This window comes from Pseudophryne corroboree, chromosome 8 (assembly GCF_028390025.1).
Source record: "Pseudophryne corroboree isolate aPseCor3 chromosome 8, aPseCor3.hap2, whole genome shotgun sequence".
NCBI classification, from domain to species: Eukaryota; Metazoa; Chordata; class Amphibia; order Anura; family Myobatrachidae; genus Pseudophryne; species Pseudophryne corroboree.
In genome coordinates, this window is record NC_086451.1 from 405895609 (window position 1) to 405905494 (window position 9886).

General features: G+C 46.2%; 1 long non-coding RNA gene across 1 annotated transcript in view; it reads right to left on the reverse strand.

Moving 5' to 3' along the window:
• Positions 1–9886, reverse strand: part of LOC134947861 (uncharacterized) — a 101882-nt gene extending 91996 nt beyond the window's left edge. The window contains exon 1 of the long non-coding RNA XR_010182825.1: positions 9782–9886. This is a non-coding gene — a long non-coding RNA (uncharacterized LOC134947861). The remainder of the gene's footprint in view (positions 1–9781) is intronic.

Here is a 9886-nt window from a genome sequence, read left to right on the forward strand (position 1 = left end):
GCAGCAGCCAGTCACAGTGAGTGAGACCTGTTTGTATGAGGGAGGGACGGACCCTCCTCCCTCTTCGGCCGGGACCCCTCCTGCTCCTTCCCCTTCAGCCGGGCTGGCGCTGAGTGTGTTACAGAGGCGGCAGCCGTGGCAGCGTGTCTGGTGCTGCGGCTGCTGCCCTAGTGCCCTGATCTGTTCGTTACGACGGGCGAGCGGCGGGACGCAGACCCGACGGGAGCGCTGGTGCCTGGTGGGCGGCCGCCGCGGCATGATACAATGAGTCATTGTGATTAATTGTAATGCCGGCGGCTGTGGGCCCTTGAGTGCGGCGGGGCCTCAGTGCAATGCACTGGCTGCCCTGCCAGTAGTTCCGCCCCTGACTCTGAGGATGTGTGTATCTGGCACTGGGGCATATCTGGCACTGTGGGGACATGTGTATCTGGCACTGGGGGCATATATGTGTCCGGCACTGGTGGCATATATGTATCTGGCACTGTGGGGGGCATATATGTATCTGGCACTGTGAGGGCATATATGTATCTGGCACTGTGGGCGCATATATGTAGTGGCACTGTGGGTACATATATGTATCTGGCACTTGGGGCATATATATATCTGGCACTGTGGGGGCATATATGCATCTGGCAATGTGGGGCATATCATGTCTATCTGGCACTGCTGGGGGGCATATCATGTCTATCTGGCACTGCTGGGGGGCATATCATGTGTAGCTGGCACTGCTGGGGGGCATATCGTGTGTATCTGGCACTGCTGGGGGGCTTATTATGTGTATATGGCACTGCTGGGGGGCATATCATGTCTATCTGGCACTGCTGGGTGCATATCGTGTATATGGCACTGCTGGAGGGCAAATTATGTGTATCTGGCACTGCTGGGGGCATAGCATGTGTATCTGGCACTGCTGGGGGGCATATCATGTGTATCTGGCACTGCTGGGGGGCATAGCATGTGTATCTGGCACTGCTGGGGGGCATATCATGTGTATCTGGCACTGCTGGGGGCATATCATGTGTATATGGCACTGCTGGGGGGCATATCATGTCTGTCTGGTAGTAGATATACACTTTAGAGAGAGATATGACAGTAGTTGAAGGACTAAAAATTTTTTTTTTTTTATATAATGTCAAGATACAGTATATGAATCATTCTGCATCTTCCAATATATATTTATAGAGAGTTTGATAAAAAAAAAAAAATATGCTCCATCACTGCTTTATTGTGGCTACTGGGGACCACCAGTATATTATATAGGAGGAGTACAGTGCAGAGTTTTGCTGACCAGTGACCACCAGTATTATACGTTCTCTGCCTGAAAAACGCTCCATATCTGTGCTCAGTGTGCTGCATATATCTGTGCTCACACTGCTTTATTGTGGGGACTGGGGATCACCAGTATATTATATAGGAGGAGTACAGTGCAGAGTTTTACTGACCAGTGACCACCAGCATTATACGTTCTCTCCTCTGCCTGAAAAACTCTCCATATCTGTGCTCAGTGTGCTGCATATATCTGTGCTCACACTGCTTTATTGTGGGGACTGGGGACCACCAGTATTATATAGGAGGAGTACAGTGCAGAGTTTTGCTGACCAGTGACCACCAGTATTATACGTTCTCTGCCTGAAAAACACTCCATATCTGTGCTCAGTGTGCTGCATATATCTGTGCTCACACTGCTTTATTGTGGGGACTGGGGACCACCAGTATATTATATAGGAGGAGTACAGTGCAGAGTTTTGCTGACCAGTGACCACCAGTATTATACGTTCTCTCCTCTGCCTGAAAAATGCTCCATATCTGTGCTCAGTGTGCTGCATATATATGTGCTCACACTGCTTTATTGTGGGGACTGGGGACAACCAGTATATTATATAGGAGGAGTACAGTGCAGAGTTTTGCTGACCAGTGACCACCAGTATTATACGTTCTCTGCCTGAAAAACGCTCCATATCTGTGCTCAGTGTGCTGCATATATCTGTGCTCACACTGTTTTATTGTGGGGACTGGGGACCACCAGTATATTATATAGGAGGAGTACAGTGCAGAGTTTTGCTGACCAGTGACCACCAGTATTATACGTTCTCTGCCTGAAAAATGCTCCATATCTGTGCTCAGTGTGCTGCATATATCTGTGCTCACACTGCTTTATTGTGGGGACTGGGGACCACCAGTATATTATATAGGAGGAGTGCAGTGCAGAGTTTTGCTGACCAGTGACCACCAGTATTATACGTTGATCTATTACTGCCATATAATTCCACACATTAAAAAATGGAGAACAAAAATGTGGAGGGTAAAATAGGGAAAGATCAAGATCCACTTCCACCTCGTGCTGAAGCTGCTGCCACTAGTCATGGCCGATACGATGATATGCCATCAACGTCGTCTGCCAAGGCCGATGCACAATGTCATAGTAGAGAGCATGTAAAATCCCAAAAAATAAAGCTCAGTAAAATGACCCAAAAATCTAAATCAAAATCGTCTGAGGAGAAGCGTAAACTTGCCAATGTGCCATTTGCGACACGGAGTGGCAAGGAACGGCTGAGGCCCTGGCCTATGTTCAAGGCTAGTGTTTCAGCTTCACCTGAGGATGGAAGCAGTCATCCTCCTGCTAAAAAACTTAAAAGAGTTAAGATGGCAAAAGCACAGCAAAGAACTGTGCGTTCTTCTAAATCACAAATCCCCAAGGAGAGTCCAATTGTGTCGGTTGCGATGCCTGACCTTCCCAACACTGGACGGGAAGAGGTTGCGCCTTCCACTATTTGCACGTCCCCTGCAATTGCTGGAAGGAGCACCCGCAGTCCAGTTCCTGATAGTCAAATTGAGGATGTCACTGTTGAAGTACACCAGGATGAGGATATGGGTGTTGCTGGCGCTGGGGAGGAAATTGACAAGGAGGATTCTGATGGTGAGGTGGTTTGTTTAAGTCAGGCACCCGGGGAGACACCTGTTGTCCGTGGGATGAATATGGCCATTGACATGCCTGGTCAAAATACAAAAAAAATCACCTCTTCGGTGTGGAATTATTTAAACAGAAATGCGGACAACAGGTGTCAAGCCGTGTGTTGCCTTTGTCAAGCTGTAATAAGTAGGGGTAAGGACGTTAACCACCTAGGAACATCCTCCCTTATACGTCACCTGGACCGCATTCATCAGAAGTCAGTGACAAGTTCAAAAACTTTGGATGACAGCGGAAGCAGTCCACTGACCACTAAATCCCTTCCTCTTGTAACCAAGCTCCTGCAAACCACACCACCAACTCCCTCAGTGTCAATTTCCTCCTTACACAGGAAAGCCAATAGTCCTGCAGGCCATGTCACTGGCAAGTCTGACGAGTCCTCTCCTGCCTGGGATTCCTCCAATGCATCCTTGAGTGTAACACCTACTGCTGCTGGTGCTGCTGTTATTGCTGCTGGGAGTCGATCGTCATCCCAGAGGGGAAGTCGGAAGACCACTTGTACTACTTCCAGTAAGCAATTGACTGTCCAACAGTCCTTTGCGAGGAAGATGAAATATCACAGCAGTCATCCTGCTGCAAAGCGGATAACTCAGGCCTTGGCAGCCTGGGCGGTGAGAAACGTGTGTCCGGTATCCACCGTTAATTCACAGGCAACTAGAGACTTGATTGAGGTACTGTGTCCCCGGTACCAAATACCATCTAGGTTCCATTTCTCTAGGAAGGCGATACCGAAAATGTACACAGACGTCAGAAAAAGAGTCACCAGTGTCCTAAAAAATGCAGTTGTACCCAATGTCCACTTAACCACGGACATGTGGACAAATGGAGCAGGTCAGACTCAGGACTATATGAGTGTGACAGCCCAGTGGGTAGATGTATTGCCTCCCGCAGCAAGAACAGCAGCGGCGGCACCAGTAGCAGCATCTCGCAAACGCCAACTCGTTCCTAGGCAGGCTACGCTTTGTATCACCGCTTTCCATAAGAGGCACACAGCTGACAACCTCTTACGGAAACTGAGGAACATCATCGCAGAATGGCTTACCCCAATTGGACTCTCCTGGGGATTTGTGACATCGGACAACGCCACCAATATTGTGCGTGCATTACATGTGGGCAAATTCCAGCACGTCCCATGTTTTGCACATACATTGAATTTGGTAGTGCAGAATTATTTAAAAAACGACAGGGGCGTGCAAGAGATGCTGTCAGTGGCCCGAAGAATTGCGGGCCACTTTCGGCATACAGCCACCGCGTGCCGAAAACTGGAGCACCAGCAAACAGTCCTGAACCTGCCCTGCCATCATCTGAAGCAAGAGATGGTAACGAGGTGGAATTCAACCCTCTATATGCTTCAGAGGATGGAGGAGCAGCAAAAGGCCATTCAAGCCAGTGCAGTTCCTGGAGTTTGATCCTGAGATGGCGAACAGCTTCCAATTCTATTCACAAGCTGCCGTTTGCACGGCAGCTTGTGAAGCAGAGGAGGGGAGTGCGGGGGGATCTGCTGCTGCACTGACAAGCCGGTCAGCCCCAGGTAGCCGCCCAGTACATGCCGCAAAGTACATGCTGTGGGTAGGAGGTGGTGCGGGGCGTCCACCGCTGAGCCGGCAAGCCCAGGCAGCCAGACATATGCCGCGGGTGGGAGGGGGCTGCAGGGTAGCCACCGCTGAGACGGCCAGCCCCAGGCAGCCAGACTTCCAGGTCGTGGGTGGGTGGGGTGTGCAGGGCAGGGCAGCCGCAGCTGAGACAGCCAGCCCTAGGCAGTCAGACTTACATGTCATGGGTGGGTGGGGGGTGCAGGGCTGCCACAGCTGAGACAGCCAGCCCTGGACAGCCAGACTTCCAGGCCGTGGGTGGGGTGTGCGGGGCAGGGCGGCCGCAGCTGAGACGGGCAGCCATACTTACATGCCATGGGTGGGAGCGGGATGCGGGTCGGCAGCCGCTGCAATGAATAGCCGGCCAGTCAGATTATAGATATAGATATCTCCTATATATTTGGCCAGATCTGTGACTCTATGACTCTGACTCCGCCCAGTGTTGTGACTCCGCCCAGTGTTATACACACAGTCACAGAGTCACAGATCTGGGCTATTAAATAGGAGATTTAAGCTGTGTATCTAGGAATGGACTGGGGACGTGAAGTAGCCCTAGCACGTCCTTGTGTGTACATGCCACAGCATGCAAGCACACCAAGAGAGGGGCAGCCATGGCGGAGGGAGGCATGTCATGAGTAAGGGGCCTGGCCTCGCAGCATGCCCCAATCTATCTTTATTCCAGTTACCAATGGGTGGGTAGACTGTCCAACAGTGAGCCAGAAGACTGCGCTTCTCACCCAGCCCTGAATGACCACTTTGACCCAACAGGCCATTGGCCCTTCTGGCATTTGCCAGAAGTGCAGATCACCAGTCTGGCCCTGTGTGTATACAGTAGGTTGATTTTCAGCATCCTGGATTGACTGTCTACTGGGTTTTTTTGCATCCATGCTGCAGCTGTAATCATTAGTGTCTGGAGTTGCACAATAACCCACGCTAAGTGCAGTCATTCCCAACTGTGTCCAATCACCTAAGTCAAGCACAGAAGTAAGGCTACATACACTCTCATTGCCCAGTTACCACCCAGAAATGCCCACTTGATGTTAGTCTCTGTTCACTGGAGATCTGACACAGATGTAGGTACTTGCTACTTTGGATGCATTGCACAACATGCCAGATTATGATGCATGTGCTGTCGGCTCGAAATTGGGAGCTGCATGCATTTCTTAAAACGCATCTGACTTAGAACGAAACCCATTTTACATGTATCAAACCTAATGACCAGAGAGGCAGAACAGGTGTGAAGGGGAATTCCCATAGGTTCTGGTATGAATGGTCGAATTAGGTCAGCCACTATTGGTTGACATTGACATGGTCGACATGGACAAATTATTGACACGTGAAAATGGTCAACACAGGGCAGGTCGACGCATTGTAAAAGTCAAATTGCTTTCTAACAAATATCTAAAATACCAGCTCTAATATATACTGTGGACGCCTGCACATCTTATTACCATGTGCTATGAATGTGCGCTATACATCGCAAAACACTGCATCCCATAAGACAAAACAATACACGCACACATTATCTGAGTTCCAAATCTTATTGATGTATATATTTGTTATTAAAAGGATATGTATTCAATATATCACAATGTACAGTATATATATATATATAGTTACATGGTTACAATTTACACAGTAAGCAGTTATTACAAACTAATTCAAATACATACATGGCCAGCAATACAATTACCATATTTTGTTCAAATGCTCACTACGCTCCATATCACTCTCTCTCTCTCTCTCTCTCTCTCTCTCTCTCTCTCTCTCAGTAAAATCATGCAGCCACTGGACAGACAGCATCTCCATCATCATCTGGGACAAAGAAGGCAGCCGGCTGTGTGTGTGATCACCTATACACTGAGTCTCTTGGGGGCGTATACAGATCTCTTGTTACTAGTCTAGGGGAGGGAACTTTCTCATTCATGATGAGTGATTGGTCAGTTCATATGCAAGCCCTGAAGACATCAAAAGGGCTGGCCTGGGTTTCCTGTCCATCACATGCTTTAAATGGAATGTTCATTGTTCTCATAAGAATTGTGGCTTTATATTCTACATTCAATCATAACTACTCATGGCAATGTGCTACAACTTAATAACAGGCATAAAATGAATCTACACATTAATCTAGTTACTGTGACACCAAGCACGACATGTCCATCTTGCTCTGCTCCAATAATACACATACATGACGTTGCTCTTTTATATAATTTAAAACATTATGATGTCTGGCGCTTGATATGTTCAAATTATGTGCTGTATGAAATATGTGTTGAATATATCTTTGTGGCATGTCTGTGTAAATATGTATGTTACCATATATTGCGGTGCACGCTGCGCGTATTCGCAAGTATAGCGACTCAATATGTGTGGAGTTTGTATGTTCTATCTATGTAATATTTTTGACTTCGACAGCATGGAAAGGTCGACATGGATTTTTTTACTGCTTTTGGTGTCATTTTTTCAGTAACATGACCAGGAACCCCAATTAGTGTACTGCGTCCACTTGCATGGCGAGCAAACTGCGGGCAAGGTGCCTTGCTCTGCTACCACTGCACTCGACACAGGTTACTATTCCCATTCATAGTCCATATGGATGGTAAAGTATTAAAGCTAAAAGTCTATTTAAAAAAAAAAAGCAATGTCAACCTTTCCATGTCGACCTGCTATGTGTCGACCATTTTCATGTGTTGACCATTTGTAAATGTCGACCATGTCGATGTTGACCAATAGTGGTCAACCTAGTGACTGTCGACCTAAGTAGGTTCGACCTGCCAAAAGGATTCAACATTCCCATATAGGTTATGTTCAGGCAAATGCACCTCTTAGGATAAATATCTCTTGCACCTGCTATAGGACAAACACAAGTGCAGACTGATGAGGAGAGGTACGAAATGCATTTCATATGCATGTAGGGAATTAAACCTCCAAGTCTTTAAGTGTCTGCCGCTGGACCAGAAAGGGTTAAATTGTTGTGTTATGTAGTGTTTTAGCAGGGGTGAAGTTTCAGGACCATTTTGTGACTGTCTTTGCTGTTATCCATCTTGGAAGAATAAGCCTTCAGTGTGTGCAGTTTCCCACTGTCGTTTCCATTTGGTTTTGGGTTAGTTGGTGTCTGTTTACTTTGTGGTGGGAAAGAAAGGCTGCAGTCGCCATCTGCCTTGGAAACTTGAGGTGATCTCCCCTCCAATACATAGCTTAAGCTGATTCTACCAGGGACGTGTGGTCAGATAAATGGCTCAGGAGGCACTGGCTAGTACAAGAGCCAGATTTACACACAATATATGAGCCAAATGGGCATTATACACAGGTGTAGCAATATAAACTCCTGGAAATTTGGTGAGTTTTGACCAGAGATGTGTAGAAAAGGTAGGCATGGGAGGCACTTCCTCACCTGCCGTAGACTTTTGCTCAGGGAGTTTTGACTATAAAAATGATTAGCATAAAACAAAGAAGATATTTCTAACATATTCTGTGTATTTTTCATATACTTTATTAAGCCAAAACGCTGGTGCAAACATTAGTTTGACAGGAAAGGCTCTGCCTCACCCCACTGCACGTCACTGGATTCTACCCTACTGGGGTTAGTTGCACCGTAAGTCCAGGTGGGCCTCAACTTGTGTCATCGTGGTGGGAGGTGGATACCTTGAGTGTGGTAATGAGTGGGCATCTGGTTTTTCCACAGGTAATAGATTGGTGCGAGTATGCAGGTGGGGATATTGCTTTGCAGAGCCATTCGTTCTGCCACACCATACTTCATCTGCAGTATTCTTTCATTCGTTCTCATTTAATTAGTTACTGGTTAGCAAATAGTATAAAATTTAAATAGATTCAAATTTAAAGTACACCTTCCTCTTCCCCTTTTACGTGTTTCTGTGTGTTTATATTATTGTTACAGTATGTTTAAGAGGTTTTACCTGTTACTGATGAGGGGACATGTGTCAGACAATGGGGAGTTTATGATAACTTGTTACAAACTAAGTGGATATGCTGTTCATGCAGATAAGGATGCATCTCAATGTGATAAAGCTCTGCATATGTGCAGATTGCTGCTATTTTTGTGGAAATTTATATTATGAGTAATTGACAGTACATCCATTTTGCAACAGCCATTTTATTTAAATTCAATTGTAACTCTAAATGGTGCCTTAAAATTTGAAAACAATTAATGCCACTTGGACACAAAACTCGGTGAAACATGGTGAAATAAATAAATAAATGAAATGTTTATTTTCAGATTTACAGGTTTGAACAGATTGTCAATTAACCAAATATTGTTGTGGTTAAAAAGCAACATATTCTTATTTTGAAATTACACGTCCTATGGAATTTAATAATTCAAACAGAAAAAAAATTATCCAAGATACAAAATAAAACTTTTTTAAACTCCGCATCGTCACAAAAATTTCACTAATAATGGAATTGTTTACATTTTTAACATTTTTCTTTTCATAATCATATCTTGTTACAACTAAATTGAACAAATATTACAGACATATTAGAAATTTTGCAAGAGAAAAAGAAAAAAGATTGGCTGCGCTTACAGTGTTGTTAGTATACCATAATTGTGGAGAGCTGACAACCGAAATATATAAAATATATTTATTAAAATAATAACACACCAATAAAAACTGGTACACAATCTATGGAAGAATTATAAAATTTGTATATACTCTGAAAAAAACGTAAATATATTTGATAAACAGTGTCCACAAATTGGGATGGTTATAGCAATGTATGGAGTATTAACTCAGTGCAGATGTAGATTTGTAACACTGTTTAAGAAATGTATCATTGACTTCCGGTGGGCAGCCCCTGCAACAGGCTGCATTTTAAGTGAGCTCTCTGCTCCTCGCACGCTGGGCGCCTATTACACACTGCTGGCGCCGGGAGCTGTACCCCCATACTGTCACCTAGGGTACTGGAGATAGTGGTGGACAAGTGGACGCTGGTCCCGGCTCTCCACCGCCCTGTTACTGCCGGATCTGGAGGGTTTTAGTCGGCCCTCCCGCCCGCGGCCGCCATCTTGGATCGGCTGGGCTCTTTTCCCCCTCTGTCTTCCCCTGCTCCTGGGACTCTGTGAGGCGGCCAGTGTGAGTACTGAAGGCTGGAAACGGCACTGTGGACCTGCAGCTACTGCCCTGCTGTGTGTCACCTCCGGTCTCCCACATCTCAGACCCGCTGGAAGGCTGAGTTTGTCACCCCTGGAGATTGCACTCACCATCTTCCAGAAGTCATCAATCCTGTGGGGACTCCCAGGTACCTCTCAGCTGCTTCTCCTCTACCTGGCCTGATCTCTTTACCCTCTGCTAAACACACTGCACAC